Genomic DNA, 10,472 nt, shown 5'->3' on the forward strand with positions numbered 1-10,472 from the left:
CACACTACCATGTGATACATGTGCACCTCGCTTATAAGTAAACTTGAACTACACCCATATTTTTGGCCACCCACAAGTTTTGTTGAATTAGTTTAATGTTTTGAAGTCACAAAACATAACACTGGCGATGAAATATTTTAAAATGAATCCAACATGGCTACCGACCTGTTAAAGTGCAGCAAGACATTTAAACTGAGCAAAATGCTGAGGAACGTCGAATAAAATACCTAGTCCAGCACATGCAGCAAAATGGCCAAGTTTAAAAAAGCAGCACAACACATATTCTTTGGAAGGGAAGACACAATCAACTTTTTTTTAAAAAAGTAAGAAAGCAGAAGAATTCAGGCACAAGGAATTCTGCAGATGCTGGAAATTCAAGCAACACACATCAAAGTTGCTGGTGAATGCAGCAGGCCAGGCAGCATCTCTAGGAAGAGGTACAGTCGACGTTTTGGGCCAAGACCCTTCGTCAGGACTAACTGAAGGAAGAGCTAGTAAGAGATTTGAAAGTGGGAGGGGGAGGGGGAGATCCAAAATGACAGGAGAAGAACTGAAAACTGGGTGATACTAATCATTAAAAAATTCAGAAATGATTGGCTACATTGGAAAGATCAATAAGTTTGAATACACAATGGGAAATTGGCTCATGTATATTGAACTATTGGAACTGTATTGGCAAATGAAATAGCCAATGCCAATTTTGCTGAGTGCATTAGGTTTAAAGGCTGCCCCAACCAAACGATCAGAAATAAGCTTTGCTACTGTAGTCAAAGTGATACAGGAACACTTAGAAACCAACCCATTGTTGATTGCAGAGTGCTTTAGGTTTCATAGTGAAATCAAAAAGAAGGGAAATCGATTTCAGCATATGTGACTGAATTGAAGAGATTGTCTGAGAATTGTCAGTTTGGTAATGGGCTTAATGATTACTGAGAAATAGTTTAGTTTGTGGAACCTTAAAAGAAAGCATTCAAAAATAACTGCCAGCTGACGGACAGCTTACATTCAAACGAGCAGTGGAAATTGCTATTTCAATGGTGACTGCAGACAGAGACAGAATTGAGGAGTATTGTCTACACAGAAACCGGCCTGCCTAAACAAATTGTGTTATCGTTGTGTCAGAGGCTCACATACACCAAACAAATGTAGATTTAAAAGTGAAACTTGCAGAAAATGCAACAATGTAGTACATGTACAAAGAGCAGTCAAAAATAAATGGACTGCTCAGGTAGAGTCAAGCAGCAGTTTCTAAAAGAGCAATAATCCACGCGCCATTGATGAAAATTCTGACAATGATGAGAGTGACACAGGATTGTGTCGCCTTGAGATTAACAGTGTGAAAATTAACAATAGCCAAGAAATATGACTTATGCCAGAAGTGAATGATAAATTAAATGGAATTAGACACTGGTTCAGATGTTTCATTCATTCCTCAAAATCAGTTTAAATGGCATTTCAAAGATACTGTACTAAACTGAAGCCTGCAGGTTTCAAAGAACCTGTTCTGAAGAAAAGATAACTCCTGTTAGAATGACATTCACAGCAGTGAAATACAACCACCAGTAAGCCACATTGAGCTTGTCTGTGGTAAAAACAGGAGGGACAGCATTGTGGGGGCATGATTGACTGAGACATCTACAATTTGATTGGAGATCCATCCACTATTTGCATGCAACATCTCCTGCAATGAAACCAACCGAAAGCAAATTAAGAAAGGTACTGGATAATGCCACAACTGTCTCCTTGAACTGTTACCCAACAGAGGACAAACGTGTGTGGGAGCCAAACTTTGTGTCTCTGGTTAGAAAGCATATTGAACCAAGGGAGGACCATGCCGCTCAGTGGAAATGTGAAAGTGACAAAAGCAGTGGTGAGACTACAAGTTTTTCTAGGCAACGTATCCGAAAAAGCTTCTGATTTATTGATTAGGCAGTTAATTGTAAAATGTGGCTATGTTTTAAGCTGGAAGAAAGTTCAAGGAGCTTCAGGAAAGTTGCAAGCTCTTGGTTTTTGTGAGTACATAGAACAAGTGACTGCTCTGTGTACGTTGTTGTTATTGTATGAACTTCACGTGGAAGACAAAGCTGCTTGTAAAAGTAGATGCAAAGACCAAAGCCTAGCAGGATAAATGGAAGGCTAAAAGGAAAGGAATCAATGGTGATACATAGAAACATAGAAAATAGGTGCAGGAGTAGGCCATTTGGCCCTTCAAGCCTGCACCGCCATTCAGTATGATCATGGCTGATCATCCAACTCAGAACCCTGTACCTGCTTTCTCTCCATACCCCCGATCCCTTTAGCCACAAGGGCCATATCTAACTCCCTCTTAAACATAGCCAATGAACTGGCCTCAAATGATTCCTGTGGCAGAGAATTCCACAGACTCACCACTCTCTGTGTGAAGAAGTTTTTCCTCATCTCAGTCCTAAAAGGCTTCCCCTTTATCCTCAAACCTTGTGAACCTATGCTGCACTCCCTCAGTAGCAAGAATGTCCTTCCTCAAATTTGGAGACCAAAACTGCACACACTACTCCAGGTGTGGTCTCACCAGGGCACTGTACAGCTGCAGAAGGACCTCTTTGCTCTTATACTCAATTCCCCTTGTTATGAAGGCCAGCATGGCATTAGCTTTTTTCACTGCCTGCTGTACTTGCATGCTTGCTTTCAGTGACTGATGTACAAGAACACCTAGAACTCGTTGTGCTCGAATGGGCATTTAGTGAGGTTAATAATTGGCCCATGTTGGCTCAAGGGCTTGAAAAGTGTGTGGAGGTGTGATAAGTGTTCGGTTTTGGATGCGCTGCTGACAAGCATGTCATCCAGGTAAATAAAATCAAAACAACACACATCAAAGTTGCTGGTGAACGCAGCAGGCCAGGCAGCATCTCTAGGAAGAGGTACAGTCGACGTTTCAGGCCGAGACCCTTCGTCAGGACTAACTGAAGGAAGAGTGAGTAAGGGATTCGAAAGTGGGAGAGGGAGATCCAAAATGATAGGAGAAGACAGGAGGGGGAGGGATGGAGCCAAGAGCTGGACAGGTGATTGGCAATAGGGATATGAGAGGATCATGGGACAGGAGGTCCGGGAAGAAAGACGGGGGGGGGGGGGGGAACCCAGAGGATGATCGCAAGATCCTACATGTACGGACTCCGGAGCCTGCCGGCCCCGACGCTAGCAGGCATGAACTTCAGATTGCGGCTCCTGCCATTGATCTCGCCGGCTCCAACACCTCAGGGCATATTCAAAACCCGGACTCCAGCAACGACCATGGACACCTTCACAGCAATTGCGCAACCAGCAACTGCGACGCCAGCCTTGAACTCCAGGCCGGGTCTTTATGTGCTGCTATTGTGACTCCCGTCTCCCCTTCCCCCACCAATACTCTGCAATCCCGTCTCCTTCAGATCCCATCGTCAGCTCCTGGGTACTCAGAGGCTCCATCTTCCTCTCACCCCAACCCTCCCCTCTCCATTGACACCCCTAGCCTCCCCCCTCCCCCCTCTGATCCCAGCTCTCATCCGTGCCAGGTCTTTACCATCCCCTCCGACTTTCAACTGTCGGAGGCAGAGCGCTCTGTTCTCAGTAAGGGCCTCACGTTTGTCCCCCTTCGCCCACACCTCAGCGAGTTCCGTGTTCACCATGATGCGGAACTTTTCTTCCGCCGTCTCCGTCTCCGAGCCTACTTCTTCGGCAAGGACTCTTCCACCCCCACCGATGACCCCTTCTCCCGTCTTCAACCCTCCTCTTCTTCATGGACACCCCACTCTGGTCTTCTGCCTGCTCTGGATCTCTTTATCGCTAACTGCCGACGGGACATCAACCGTCTCGACTTCACCGCACCTTGTCCCCATTCCAACCTCACTTCTTCGGAACGCTGTGCTCTCCACTCCCTCCGCACTAATCCTAACCTTATTATTAAACCCGCTGATAAGGGGGGTGCTGTTGTAGTCTGGCGTACTGACCTCTACCTTGCCGAGGCACAGCGACAACTCGCGGATACCTCCTCTTATTTACCCCTCGATCGTGACCCCACTAAGGAGCACCAGGCCATTGTCTCCCACACCATCACCGACTTTATCCGCTCAGGGGATCTCCCATCCACTGCTACCAACCTTATAGTTCCCACACCCCGCACTTCCCGTTTCTACCTCCTACCCAAGATCCACAAACCTGCCTGTCCTAGTCGACCTATTGTCTCAGCTTGCTCCTGCCCCACCAAACTCATTTCTGCATACCTCGACACTGTTTTATCACCCCTTGTTCAATCCCTTCCGACCTATGTTCGTGACACTTCTCACGCTCTTAAACTTTTCGATGATTTTAAGTTCCCTGGCCCCCACCGCTTTATTTTCACCATGGATGTCCAGTCCTTGTATACTTCCATCCCCCATCAGGAAGGTCTCAAAGCTCTACGCTTCTTTTTGGATTCCAGACCTAATCAGTTCCCCTCTACCACCACTCTGCTCCGTCTAGCGGGATTAGTCCTTACTCTTAATAATTTCTCCTTTGGCTCCTCCCACTTCCTCCAAACTAAAGGTGTAGCTATGGGCACCCGTATGGGTCCTAGCTATGCCTGCCTTTTTGTTGGGTTTGTGGAACAATCTATGTTCCGTGCCTATTCTGGTATCTGTCCCCCACTTTTCCTTCGCTACATCGACGACTGCATTGGCGCTGCTTCCTGCATGCATGCAGAACTCGTTGACTTTATTAACTTTGCCTCCAACTTTCACCCTGCCCTCAAGTTTACCTGGTCCATTTCCAACACCTCCCTCCCCTTTCTAGATCTTTCTGTCTCTGTCTCTGGAGACAGCTTATCCACTGATGTCTACTATAAGCCTACTGACTCTCACAGCTATCTGGACTATTCCCCTTCTCACCCTGTCTCTTGCAAAAACGCCATCCCCTTCTCGCAATTCCTCCGTCTCCGCCGCATCTGCTCTCAGGATGAGGCTTTTCATTCTAGGACGAGGGAGATGTCTTCCTTTTTTAAAGAAAGGGGCTTCCCTTCCTCCACTATCAATTCTGCTCTTAAACGCATCTCCCCCATTTCACGCACATCTGCTCTCACTCCATCCTCCCGCCACCCCACTAGGAATAGGGTTCCCCTGGTCCTCACCTACCACCCCACCAGCCTCTGGGTCCAACATATTATTCCCCGTAATTTCCGCCACCTCCAACGGGATCCACTAAGCACATCTTTCCCTCCCTCCCTCTCTCTGCATTCCGCAGGGATCGCTCCCTACACAACTCCCATGTCCATTCGTCCTCCCCATCCGTCCCCACTGATCTCCCTCCTGGCACTTATCCGTGTAAGCGGAACAAGTGCTACACATGCCCTTACACTTCCTCCCTTACCACCATTCAGGGCCCCAAACAGTCCTTCCAGGTGAGGCAACACTTCACCTGTGAGTCGACTGGGGTGATATACTGCGTCCGGTGCTCCCGATGTGGCCTTTTATATATTGGCGAGACCCGACGCAGACTGGGAGACCGCTTTGCTGAACATCTACACTCTGTCCGCCAGAGAAAGCAGGATCTCCCAGTGACCACACATTTTAATTCCACATCCCATTCCCATTCTGACATGTCTATCCATGGCCTCCTCTACTGTAAAGATGAAGCCACACTCAGGTTGGAGGAACAACACCTTATATTCCGTCTGGGTAGCCTCCAACCTGATGGCATGAACATCGACTTCTCTAACTTCCGCTAAGGCCCCACCTCCCCCTCGTACCCCAACTGTTACTTATTTTTACGCACACATTCTTTCTCTCACTCTCTTTTTTCTCCCTCTGTCCCTCTGAATATACCTCTTGCCCATCCTCTGGGTCCCTCCCCCCGTCTTTCTTCCCGGACCTCCTGTCCCATGATCCTCTCGTATCCCCTTTTGCCTATCACCTGTCCAGCTCTTGGCTCTATCCCTCCCCCTCCTGTCTTCTCCTATCATTTTGGATCTCTCCCTCCCCCTCCAACTTTCAAAGTCCTTACTCACTCTTCCTTCAGTTAGTCCTGACAAAGGTTCTTGGCCTGAAACGTCGACTGCATCTCTTCCTACAGATGCTGCTTGGCCTGCTGCGTTCACCAGCAACTTTGATGTGTGTTGCTTGAATTTCCAGCATCTGCAGAATTCCTGTTGTTTGCAAGTAAAATCAAAACCTAGGTCTTAACAGAGCCCATTAGTCACGAGAAAGTCTTGTGCTGCATTTCTCAGCCCAAATGGCATGCGTAGAGCCTCAACTAGACCAAACAGGGTTATAACAGCAGTTTTAAAAACAGACCCGCTGTTGTCTGGTTCAGAGCCACGGGCATGAGCCTGCTGGAGGCTCTGCTGACAGGACTTACTGAGACAGGGAAAGGAGGAGAAACGATGTACTTCTACCTGGCCTAGTGCAGACTATCGGCCATTTTAGCAAGCTCTCTATAGTTCTTCACGGGTGTATTAGTGAGGACTACGCGAACTTGATCAGGCATTTGTTGCATAAAGAGTTCTTTAAAAATCAAACAAGGATTGTGATTGCCTGGGAGAGATAGCATATACTCCATTAAGGCCTAGCATCACCCAAGCCAGGCAAGGAGAGTGACTGTTTGGTGGCGCACTCAAACAGTCCAGAAGTCTGGAATAGGTGTGTTTTCAGGGTGACATCTTTATCACATGTAGACGGGTCTTCCAGTAGACTTACCACTTTGGCTGCAGTGGAAGTACTTAGTGATGCAACGGCATAGTAAAATTTGGTATTGTCTTCAGTGATTTCTCGCAACGCAAACTGCTTCTGCTGTGCAAACCACATGGTAGCATGCTAGTCCCCAAACTCCAGCAGCTTCAAAGCAACTGTGTAGGTCAACACATTGCTGAGTAACTCTGGAATCGTCTAAGGGTGTCGTGGTCACCAATGTAGGGTTTTCTGAATAATCATTTTATATGCTTAACAAAAGCCACAGCCCTTTACTTCCATTACAAACAAACCAAAAGCGGTCGCCTTACATTGGTGACATTATGTCAGACACCATCTCATAAAAAGTGAACACAACTCAAAAAGTGTTTATGAATTATGTAGAGCAGCTTCTATTATGAACAATATGTCATCCGTCACCCATTGCATTACCCTATAATACGACATCTTCATGAACAATGAAATTAACTATTCTTTGCCATTTATCTTAGGGTGTGAAATATTATCACTAGATAGCTAACACTGTTATTTGACTTAATTTCATTATCAATTTCATGTGAACAACTTCCACCAAATAATTTGCATAGATAATACTTAAATTTTAATGCTGTTAACTGAATTGATAAGGTTATTATTATAGAAACATTAGCACATAACTTTATCAGAACTTAGCTGCAGAAACTTAGCAAAACAATTTGCTCGGTAACTTACAGAGTACATGTGCCAATAGAATTCAGCAGTGTAAAAGAGAGAGAGAAGCAGACGAAAGATTTGCAGTTAAAGAAAAGGCAGGAGAGAAGATTGGGGAGCTGTTGCATCAGGAATTAGGGATGAGGATGAAGTGAAGCCCTGCTGTCAAGAAGAAACAGGGAGGAAGCATGGACAAGCAAGAAGACAGGAAGCAGAGAAGAAACAAGAACTTAAGGGTGAATTATTTTTTTAAAGGAACAACAGGAAAAAATTGGCTTAAATCAAGATTGCACAACCTCAGCAAAATCTAATCATTGCTTAACATGGGAAGCAGATATGTCAGCCTTTAGACTTGGGACCAAAATCTAAGGCACACAAGTCCAGATACATAGCACATCTTTTTGTGCAATTAAAGTCCTATGGTGGATAGGACACACTACTTCCAGTTGTACATGTATTTGACACACATATGGAATGTTCAAGAGTGACATCAATCCTTATGAAATGATACCATTCATCATACCCACCGTGTTTTCTTCCACTATCAACACTCCATTGATATTTTCCTCCCAGATAGTTATTAACTTCAGATTTATGCCTTCAACAACCCAGAGTGACTTAGATTAACATCCTGATTCTAACTCAAACAATTATGCACACAACATTCTTCAGCCTTCTATTCAAGTACCGAGCACTGTAGAGGCCAACTCATTGGGCATATTTAAAGCAGAGGTTGATGGGTGCTTGATTATAAGGGTGCCAAAGGTTTAAGGGAGAAGGCAAGAGAATGAGGTTGAGGGGGATAATAAATTAGCCATGATGGAGCAGACTTGGTGGGGCAAATGGCCTAATTCTGCTCCCATGCTTTATGCTCTCCTCAGCAAACAATGCAGTCCACAGCAGTCCTAAACAGCATTTGGTCATCATAGCATCATATAAGCAGGTAACATCCATGCCAAACAATATCCATTTTCCAATGAGAGTACACGAACCTTCCATGAGCTTTCGATGCTATTATCATTGTCAAATACCCAGATTAACACACTGAGGGTCACAGATGACCAGTCCCAAGGTAGTGTAACTATGACAACACTTCTGGTTGGGTATCCTGAAGAGACTGATTCACCTCCTGACATCCCAAAGCCTCGCTACCCTCTACAAAAGTGATGGAATTCTAACCACTTACCTAAAGTACTACAGCTAAAACAACTTTCCTAACGCTTGACACAAAGCAGCCCATTTTATTGATACTCTTTTCATCAACCTAAACATTCAATACTTCAACTGGTGCACAACTCTAGTCCATACTGTTATCGTCATCGAGCCAGAAAGCTATAGCACAAAAATAGGTCCTGCAACCCACCTAGTCCATGCTGAACCATTTAAACTCCCATCGACCTACATCCAAACCATAGCCCTCAAAGTGCACAAAGTGTCTACAAAGTGAACATAGAACATAGAATAGTACAGCACAGTGCAGGCCCTTTGGCCCACAATGTTGTGCCGACCCTCAAATACTGGCTCCCATATAACACCCCACCTTAAATTCCTCCATATACCTGTATAGTAATCTTTTAAACTTCACTAGTGTATCTGCCTCCACCACTGACTCAGGCAGTGCATTCCACACACCAACCACTCTGAGTAAAAAACCTTCCTCTATTATCCCCCTTGAACTTCCCAACCCTTACCTTAAAGCCATGTGCTCTTGTATTGAGCAGTGGTGCCCTGGGGAAGAGGCGCTGGCTATCCACTCTATCTATTCCTCTTATTATCTTGTACACCTCTGTCATATCTCCTTTCATCCTCCTCCTCTCCAAAGAGTAAAGCCCTAGCTCCCTTAATCTCTGATCATAATGCATACTCTCTAAATTAGGCAGCATCCTGATAAGTCTCCTTTGTACCCTTCCAAAGCTTCCACATCCTTCCTATAGTGAGGTGACCAGAACTGGACACAGTACTCCAAGTGTGGCCTAACCAGAGTTTTATAGAGCTGCATCTACATCGCGACTCTTAAACTCTATCCCTCGACTTATGAAAGCTAACACCCCATAAGCTTCTTAACTACCCTATCCACCTGTGAGGCAACTTTTAGGGATCTGTGGACATGTACCCCCGGATCCCTCTGCTCCTCCACACTACCAAGTATCCTGCCATTTACTTTGTACTCTGCCTTGGAGTTTGTTCTTCCAAAGGGTACCACCTCACACTTCTCCAGGTTGAACTCCATCTGCCACTTCTCAGCCCACTTCTGCATCCTATCAATGTCTCTCTGCACTATCTACAACACTACCAACCTTTGCATCGTCTGCAAACTTGCCAACCCACCCTTCTACCCCCACATCCAGGTTGTTAATAAAAATCACGAAAAGTAGAGGTCCCAGAACAGATCCTTGTGGGACACCACTAGTCACAATCCTCCAATCTGCATGTACTCCCTCCACCACCACCCTCTGCCTTCTGCAGGCAAGCCAATTCTGAATCCACCTGGCCAAACTTCCCTGGATCCCATGCCTTCTAACTTTCTGAATAAGCCTACCGTGTGGAAACTTGTCAAATGCCTTACTAAAATCCATATAGATCACATCCACTGCACTACCCTCATCTATATGCCTGGTCACCTCCTCAAAGAACTCTATCAGACTTGTTAGACACGATCTGCCCTTCACAAAGCCATGCTGACTGTCCCTAATCAGACCATGATTCTCTAAATGCCCAGAGATCCTATCTCTAAGAATCTTTTCCAACAGCTTTCCCACCACAGACATAAGGGTCACTGGTCTATAATTACCCGGACTGTCCCTACTACCTTTTTTGAACAAGGGGACAACATTCGCCTCCCTCCAATCCTCCGGTACCATTCCCGTGGACAACGAGGATATAAAGGTCATGGAGTTTCTATTCCAACAGTGCCTCCCAATGCATGACCTGACCAAGAATGACAAGGCCAACAGCAATCACTATTGATTCCCATTTAATCCATCTGTTTCATTGTAACTAAATGTTTTTATACATATACATATGCATAGACACACACACACACACACACACACACACGATATATGTGTTATATTTTTCTAACTGCCTCTGGTTCTAACTTAGACTAAAAAC

This window comes from Mobula birostris, chromosome 1 (genome assembly GCF_030028105.1).
Source record: "Mobula birostris isolate sMobBir1 chromosome 1, sMobBir1.hap1, whole genome shotgun sequence".
NCBI classification, from domain to species: domain Eukaryota; kingdom Metazoa; phylum Chordata; class Chondrichthyes; order Myliobatiformes; family Myliobatidae; genus Mobula; species Mobula birostris.